Here is a 7,248-nt window from a genome sequence, read left to right on the forward strand (position 1 = left end):
ACGACTGAAAACTCATCTCTTTCGACTCCACTTCGAGCGATAGAATTACTAACAAAGCACTTATATACTAATAAAGGGCTGGCTTATCTGAAGCCAGTTGAGTAGCACTTGAAATGTTTGGCTCTATGAAACCTGATGTACTTATATGATTCTGTTTTCTTCAAGTTTGTATCTTCCTGGTCGAACGCACTTATTGTAAGTTGCTTTGGATAAAAGCGTCAGCTAAATGTAATGATCAACATAAATGAGGGAAAAAACTGTACTTCATAAACTATAAACATTAAATAATGATGATGCATACCTGTTATAGATTGTAATGCATTTGGATTGGGCAAATGCTAAAGTACTACAGGAAATATCAGAATGTCTCAAGACTCATTTTTATGTTTTGCCTTTTGTCTGTCACGAACTTGGAAACACAAGGTAAAGGACTCAAATGCACGACCCGGGAGACAGAGGTACAGTATGAGTAAATACTTTATTTTCAAAAATAGGAATACAAAACAAGATCGACGCTCTTACACAAGGTGAAAAAAGGCTCGAAAGAAAATCGCTCACTAAGTTAGGAACAAAATGTACAAAGTAAATCAGGAGCATGAATCCGGCCTGAGATAAGGTAAGTAATTGCTGGTACGCAGACTACTGACATGGAGACAGGACGAACTGACACATAGATAGAATGGGAGGGATGGAACCCGTCTTCAATGGTCACACATGCAGAGAACACAGCACACACAATGTGTTCTCTGCTTTTAACCCATCCTAGTACCAGGAGTCTAGTACTAGGAGCAGTGGGCAGCTTGTGTACGGGGCCAGGGGAGCAATGGGGAGCAATGGGAGTGGGGGGGGAAGGGGGGTGTCCGGTGCCTTGCTCAAGGGCACCACGGCAGGGCAGGAGGTGAACTGGGACCTCTCCAAGTAGCAGTCCACACTCCATATTTAGGTCTGGTCGGGGACTTGAACCGGAGACCCTACGGCTCACAGTCCAAGCCCCTACTGACGGAGCCACTGCCGGACAACACAAAACAAGACAAGGGGAGACTGGGGAATTTAAACGAGAGGTAACTGGTGGAAACAATCAGGGGCGGGGCTGGTGCTGATGAGAGCGGGAGACACACACAAGGGTAGGGAGTGAAGGGACCTGGAATGAAACCTAACAGGCGAGTGTCAAAACAAAACAGGAAGTGGGAGACAATACAAAAATGTACTAAACAAGAAACATGAAACATAACTATAGACTCAACACTTTTGACGGGACACAACATTGTCTAAATGAACTGAACAATCTGTATTGTATTGGTTAACCCTGCAAAATGCCTTGTTCTGAAATCATTATGTAAAGGTAGATATTTTTATAATGAAATGCATGAGAGGCTAACACAGGAAGCTGTTGTTATGAAGGGAAGTCACTCGGGTGCTGTTAGATTAGACAGCATAGCAGTGTCAGACAACAAGGAACGAGTTTTAACATGATCATAAAAGGAGAATGTAAGTGAAGAGTCTGCTTTCAGACACAGTGCAGGCCACACATATAGTTTGTATATTGATTATTTCTGGTAACATAATCCTGTATTTCTGTGCAGTCACAGTTTTGAAGCTCTATACTTTCAAGTCATGACCACAAAAATTAGATGTTTAGAATTGGATAAGGCCCTGTGAAGTGAAACCTTTTTTAAATTACTTTCTTAAGGCTGGAATATCTATGGTTTTCCACACAGGGAGAGCAAAGGCCCCAAAACATATATTAGCTACTGCTAAAGCTGGGTTGCCAGGAGCAGAAGGTAGTCACTAAAATAAGCAACTTACCTTTCTATTCAACTAAAAACTGGTTTTCCGCTTTACGATTGAGGCTGCTGGACAGCGAGAGGACGCTGATGTATCTTAGAAAACATATCAAGCTGGAAACACACGCTGTTCAATCGTTTCTTTATGGACACGATACAATAACATACTGGGAAGACTTGTGCATCCAATATAAATGCATATACTGTAACATGGGCAATGCGGCTCCAAACAATGTGTACGTATTAAACAATGACCAACTCATTTTCACATGGAAAAGCTAGAAAGATGCTTCATCGGGTTCTGAGAAGACTTTAAAAGCCATTCACTATTTTTAATTAAATTACAATGTTTGTTATCTTTCACTGTTTGCACAGTACAAACTCTACATTACATTTCATTGATATGACACTTAAAGGTGGGGTAGGTAAGTTTGAGAAACCGGCTCGAGATACACTTCTTATATTCCATGGAATGCTCTTAACATCCCGATATCAATGAATATCTGAAGAGCTTTGACAACAAATCCATACAAAAATGTCATCTGTGGAAGCCGCGGTACTTTAAAAAGCACGACCAATCATTTTAGCCCTCATTGGTCATGTGTGCGTTCGTGTGTGTTGGAGGAGGGGCTCTGTAAGGAAGTGGCAGCTTTTTTCCGGCTGTGTATTTTCAAATTCGAGCGCACTCGAGCTGGTTTCTCCAAAATTAAATTAAATAAAAGTAAAGCGACTTAAATTAAGTTTAATTCAAGTTTATTCAAGGTGCTTTACAAAAATGAAAGACATTCAGATAAAGGCATTTAAAATCAGTCATTAAAAAGCAAAGATAATAAAAGAAACATTAAAAGAAAACAAATACATGAATAAAAAGTTACAGTGCAGTTTAAGATATGAATAGTTCCCACAGAAGTTCCATTTTACTGATGCCCTTCTTTAAGGTTTCTCCGAACATGATCTGTGTACGCTTGTATGGCTCATACGTCCCGAGCAGCATACACAGAGAAAACCAGCCAGGGCAAAGTCCCCAGACTCTGATTCCCTGGGGTTACTAGCCCCAAATGTTCATCAACCAAAAACGAAACACAACCGCTCAGTTTCAATTAAAAGCAGCCTGCTTTTAATTGAAACTGAGCGGTTGTGTTTCGTTTTTGGTTGATGAACATTTGGGGCTAGTAACCCCAGGGAATCAGAGTCTGGGGACTTTGCCCTGNCCTATCCCTACTTAGGGGCAGGAAATAATCATATATTCACGATAACATCATTAAGATTAAGAGACCTTCCCTCAGTTTCCTCCTACTCAAAGTCAGACCTTCTTCCTAAACATCGAAAAAGACCGACAGGACTAAAGTTACCCCCTCGAGTAAAGGAGGTAAAAACCTCCCGGTCCTAATCGTTTGGGTGCACAAAAAACGCACGTACCCTTGAACCAGGTGGGAGCGTCACAAAAGCCCACGGTCGCTTCGACCAAACCGACTACGTCTACGCACTCACCGTGCACGGACCCCGCACATGCCCAAATTGTACAGGACCTACCATCTTCCCCGGTCTAGGTTAAGTGTCGTAACAGCGTTCATGGGTCCACGAGAACTCACCTAAGATCGTCAATGACCTTCGGTCACTTCCCTCCGCCTCCCTCGGCCTTCACCGCACCCTTGTAAAATCCTTCCAAAGAGATTAACTTCTTACACTAATAATGTGAGAGATCAAGTTTGGACCTCGAGTGTCCTCCCGAGAAGTCTTAACTAACACCGGTAGAAGTAGGCACACCAGTTGAGCCACACGGGCGACTGTCACAAGAACACTTAAAAGAGGCCCCGGCCTTCCGAAGGCTTATTTGGCAGTCACAAAAGGTAGTTTCGAGGTCGGGAGAGGAGCACCAGACAAAAGGGTTAACGAACAGTCTCAAAGGGGGAGTTATACGAAGAACTATAGAAGAGGCCGTCTTGTAACAGGACTAAGAAAATAGTCCCTTGGCTACGGTACGATGTAAATATTAATTTTCGCAAGTATCCGACATCCGATACTTATTATTTTTCCAGATGTCTAGATAGTATGTTAATAGAATATGATAATTATTTTATGTCTGTTTATAAGAGCACGCCGAGAGCGCCAGTCCTCGAGTCTGCAATCTTGCGTCTAAAAATACCCTCAAACGGACCCCGATCCTTCACAAAGAAGAAAAAACCTTACGACCCAAATAACTTCGATGTGACGTGTCCCTAGCGATGACAGTCGCGTAAATTTGAGTGTAGTCGGCCCGCAATTACTCCAAGACTTTAGAAGACATCTGAGCTCAAGGAAATCTTAATTTTTCGATTTTCATACCCCGAGCCCCTGGCTAATAACTAAACTAACCCTTTCCTAAAGTTAATGCATAAGTAAACAAACATGGAGGTTTGCTCTGGGTCTTCAAGATTAGAGACCAGATATCAACAGCCCACCAAATTATTACATATCCCAAGACTCACCAATTATTACTCCATATCAAAGGACAAACACAATTATAATCAATCAAAGACTAACGAATTACCTCCATATCAAAGACTAACAATATACAATTACCTATATATGACTCCAATAATCATTCGCGATAGTTCCTACGCATTCAAAAGACTACGAATAATTATTACTGCCATATCAAAGACTAACAATTCCTATCCCCTGTGTGCACTTGAAATGTTTGGGTCTATGAAACCTGATGTACTTATATGATTCTGTTTTCTTCAAGGTTGTATCTTCCTGGTCGAACGCACTTATTGTAAGTCTCTTTGGATAAAAGCCTCAGCTAAATGTAATGTAATGTAATGTAATAGACTAAACAGCTGAATCACATTTGTTGTCTCTTATGGCTCGAGGTCATCTACACCCCGAGAAGGATGTGTTCCAGGTGTCCCACAACAATAACTATCTCTGTCCGAGAGCTGCCCGGTCACAAACTGGTAACAACAACAACTTGCTAGGGCAGCCCCTCCTTAAGGGAGGTAGCAGCTGATCAATGGTCTTCTGCGTCAGAGGGTGAAAGGTAAACATGTAGGGTGAAATCATTCCCTGACAGAAATTAAATTCCATATAAAATGATCAGTGAATGAGGCTTAAGGCTGTGACTTCACTTCCTAAAAATTACAACAACAAAAAATAGATAATATATTGTAATTGTATTTCAAAGGAGTGTTTTCTAGCTGTTATTTGGTTGGGGTGTTTTCGTTATATATTTTGACTGGTTGTAATATATTTATAACAAATATTTTTAAATGTCTTTGATATGCCCCCTGTCTTTAAAACCTTCAAATGAAACAGTTTTATTTTTACTTTTACTGATTAATCCCCTTTTGTGATTGTTTTTGACCTTTAATAAAATCAAAAATGCACCCTTTATTTATTTAGGAAGAGCTCAGTGACAGTGTTTGCACCGAAAAATAAATTAAAAAAACTGTAATGATATAAAAAACAACACATTAGGAATATTAAAAACTGGATTAAAGGCAGAGATTTAAAACAATAAACTCAGACGGATAATTTCCTCGCTATAGGTTTAAATCTGTCCATCATCGAGTCTGCTGTCATTTATACTTTATTCAGACTTACAGACTAAAGTTTATACAATGACTGAAATATAACTTATGACATTTAGTGAAAATCTGCATTAATAATGAAATAACTTCATCTGCTGTAGAATGTAAATGTGACATTTTAAAAATACAAATGATGAATGTCACATTGGTATAAATATTTTTTCATTTGGTCTTTAAATCAGTGTGAAGGGTTTATTTAATTATATCTTATCATAATTAGTTTGACCTTGAGGATCTTAAGCAGGCAAAAATATTCTTTAAATAATAAACATATTAAAACCTGACTAAGTTCAGAGGTTTTGGAGGTTCTCAAATAATATGACTAAGGTTTATATTCAAAATGAATACCGTTAAGTGTGTGTGTGTGTGTGTGTGTGTGTGTGTGTGTGTGTGTGTGTGTGTGTGTGTGTGTGTGTGTGTGTGTGTGTGTTCTCCTCATAAGATCAGGATCAAACACTGGATTATATTCCTTTCTAATTAATGTTAATTCCAGTTGTTCCACTTTTCTCAAAGAGATTTGGTTAATATGGAAATATTTACTGTGTTATTGTGTGTGTGTGTGTGTGTGTGTGTGTGTGTGTGTGTGTGTGTGTGTGTGTGTGTGTGTGTGTGTGTGTGTGTGTGTGTGTGTTATGTAACATGAGGTTCTGACGATTACTGTTCTGAAGCTCGCAGTGAAGAAAAATCTAAATCCAGAGACGTAATACTGCAGTAACGGTATAATACTACAAACTCTCTGTTACAGTAATGTTATTAATGATGGAAAGTATAAATACTACACATTATAAATACTACACACTATAAATACCACACATTATAAATACTACTACATTAACTTAAAATTCAAAACAACAGTTTGATAATCATGTATAATTTATTATAATGTCATTTAAAAAGCGGTTTGATTATCACTGTAATAATTCATTGTTTATTCATTTCATATTTTCATTACTGGTCTTTTTATAACCTCTTTCCTTCTCTCCTCGATCCTCTTCAGCAACGATCATTATTTTGCTCAACAGCGGTCTGTTATCGAGTAATAACAACCTCCGAAATGTTCAAATTGACCAATCAGAATCGAGTATTCATCCAATCCTCGTGATAATATTAATTAATATCTCAAAAAACTCTTTGAACATTAATGACTGAGTTATTCATTTCTATTAACTGCTAGTCATTACATTTCCAAGATGTTGATAAAACACACTGTATGTTACATTTAGTGATAATGATTATTTAACACTATTTTATAATGGTATAACTTTATTATAATATCAATACAACGTTCACATAGAACCTCCTCCAACACTTTACTAGGGGGTCAGTGCTAGGACCAGATGTAATGCGGGACAGTGTTCAACATTTTAACATTTTTAGTTTTGTAAAAAGTCATAGCGCACAAAACAAACACAACATAAACATGTCTGTGTTTGAATCAGTAACAGAACTGGTTTCAGCAGTTTACATTTTATGAAATCACATTATGAAAAACAAAATATGTTCCTGATAACTTCGGCTAATTACAGCACAACGCTAACAAAAAAAAAATCGTTATTTCCCGGTTTAGTACTCGATTCTGATTGGTCAATCTGGATATTTCAGATGTTGTTAACACTCGATAACACACTGCTGCTGAGGGGGACCAATGGAGAGGAGGGAATGCTGCACATTGTCCCTTACTTATTAACCGCCCATGTGTAGCACTTCTAACACCTCCTTCATCACCTCCTCACCACTTGTTGCTCCTCTTCGTCACCTTATTATTTCACCTCCTTTTTAATGTCCCACCTCCTCCCTGTCTCTCTCTTATTATTGTTATAATTGACTGCATATCCAGTTTTTAAAGATGGTGTGTAATATTATTATTATTACCCCCCCCCCCCTCCTCTCCC

At 38.7% G+C, this 7,248-nt stretch overlaps 1 long non-coding RNA gene across 1 annotated transcript in view; it reads left to right on the plus strand.

Moving 5' to 3' along the window:
* LOC104955365 (uncharacterized) overlaps positions 1-792 on the plus strand; it is a 22,081-nt gene extending 21,289 nt beyond the window's left edge. Inside the window, exons 4-5 of the long non-coding RNA XR_799456.1 lie at positions 223-228; positions 781-792. This is a non-coding gene — a long non-coding RNA (uncharacterized lncRNA). The remainder of the gene's footprint in view (positions 1-222; positions 229-780) is intronic.
* Positions 793-7,248: the final 6,456 nt, after the last annotated feature.

This window comes from Notothenia coriiceps, unplaced genomic scaffold (assembly GCF_000735185.1).
Source record: "Notothenia coriiceps isolate Sejong01 unplaced genomic scaffold, NC01 NC01_scaffold00024667, whole genome shotgun sequence".
NCBI lineage: Eukaryota > Metazoa > Chordata > Actinopteri > Perciformes > Nototheniidae > Notothenia > Notothenia coriiceps.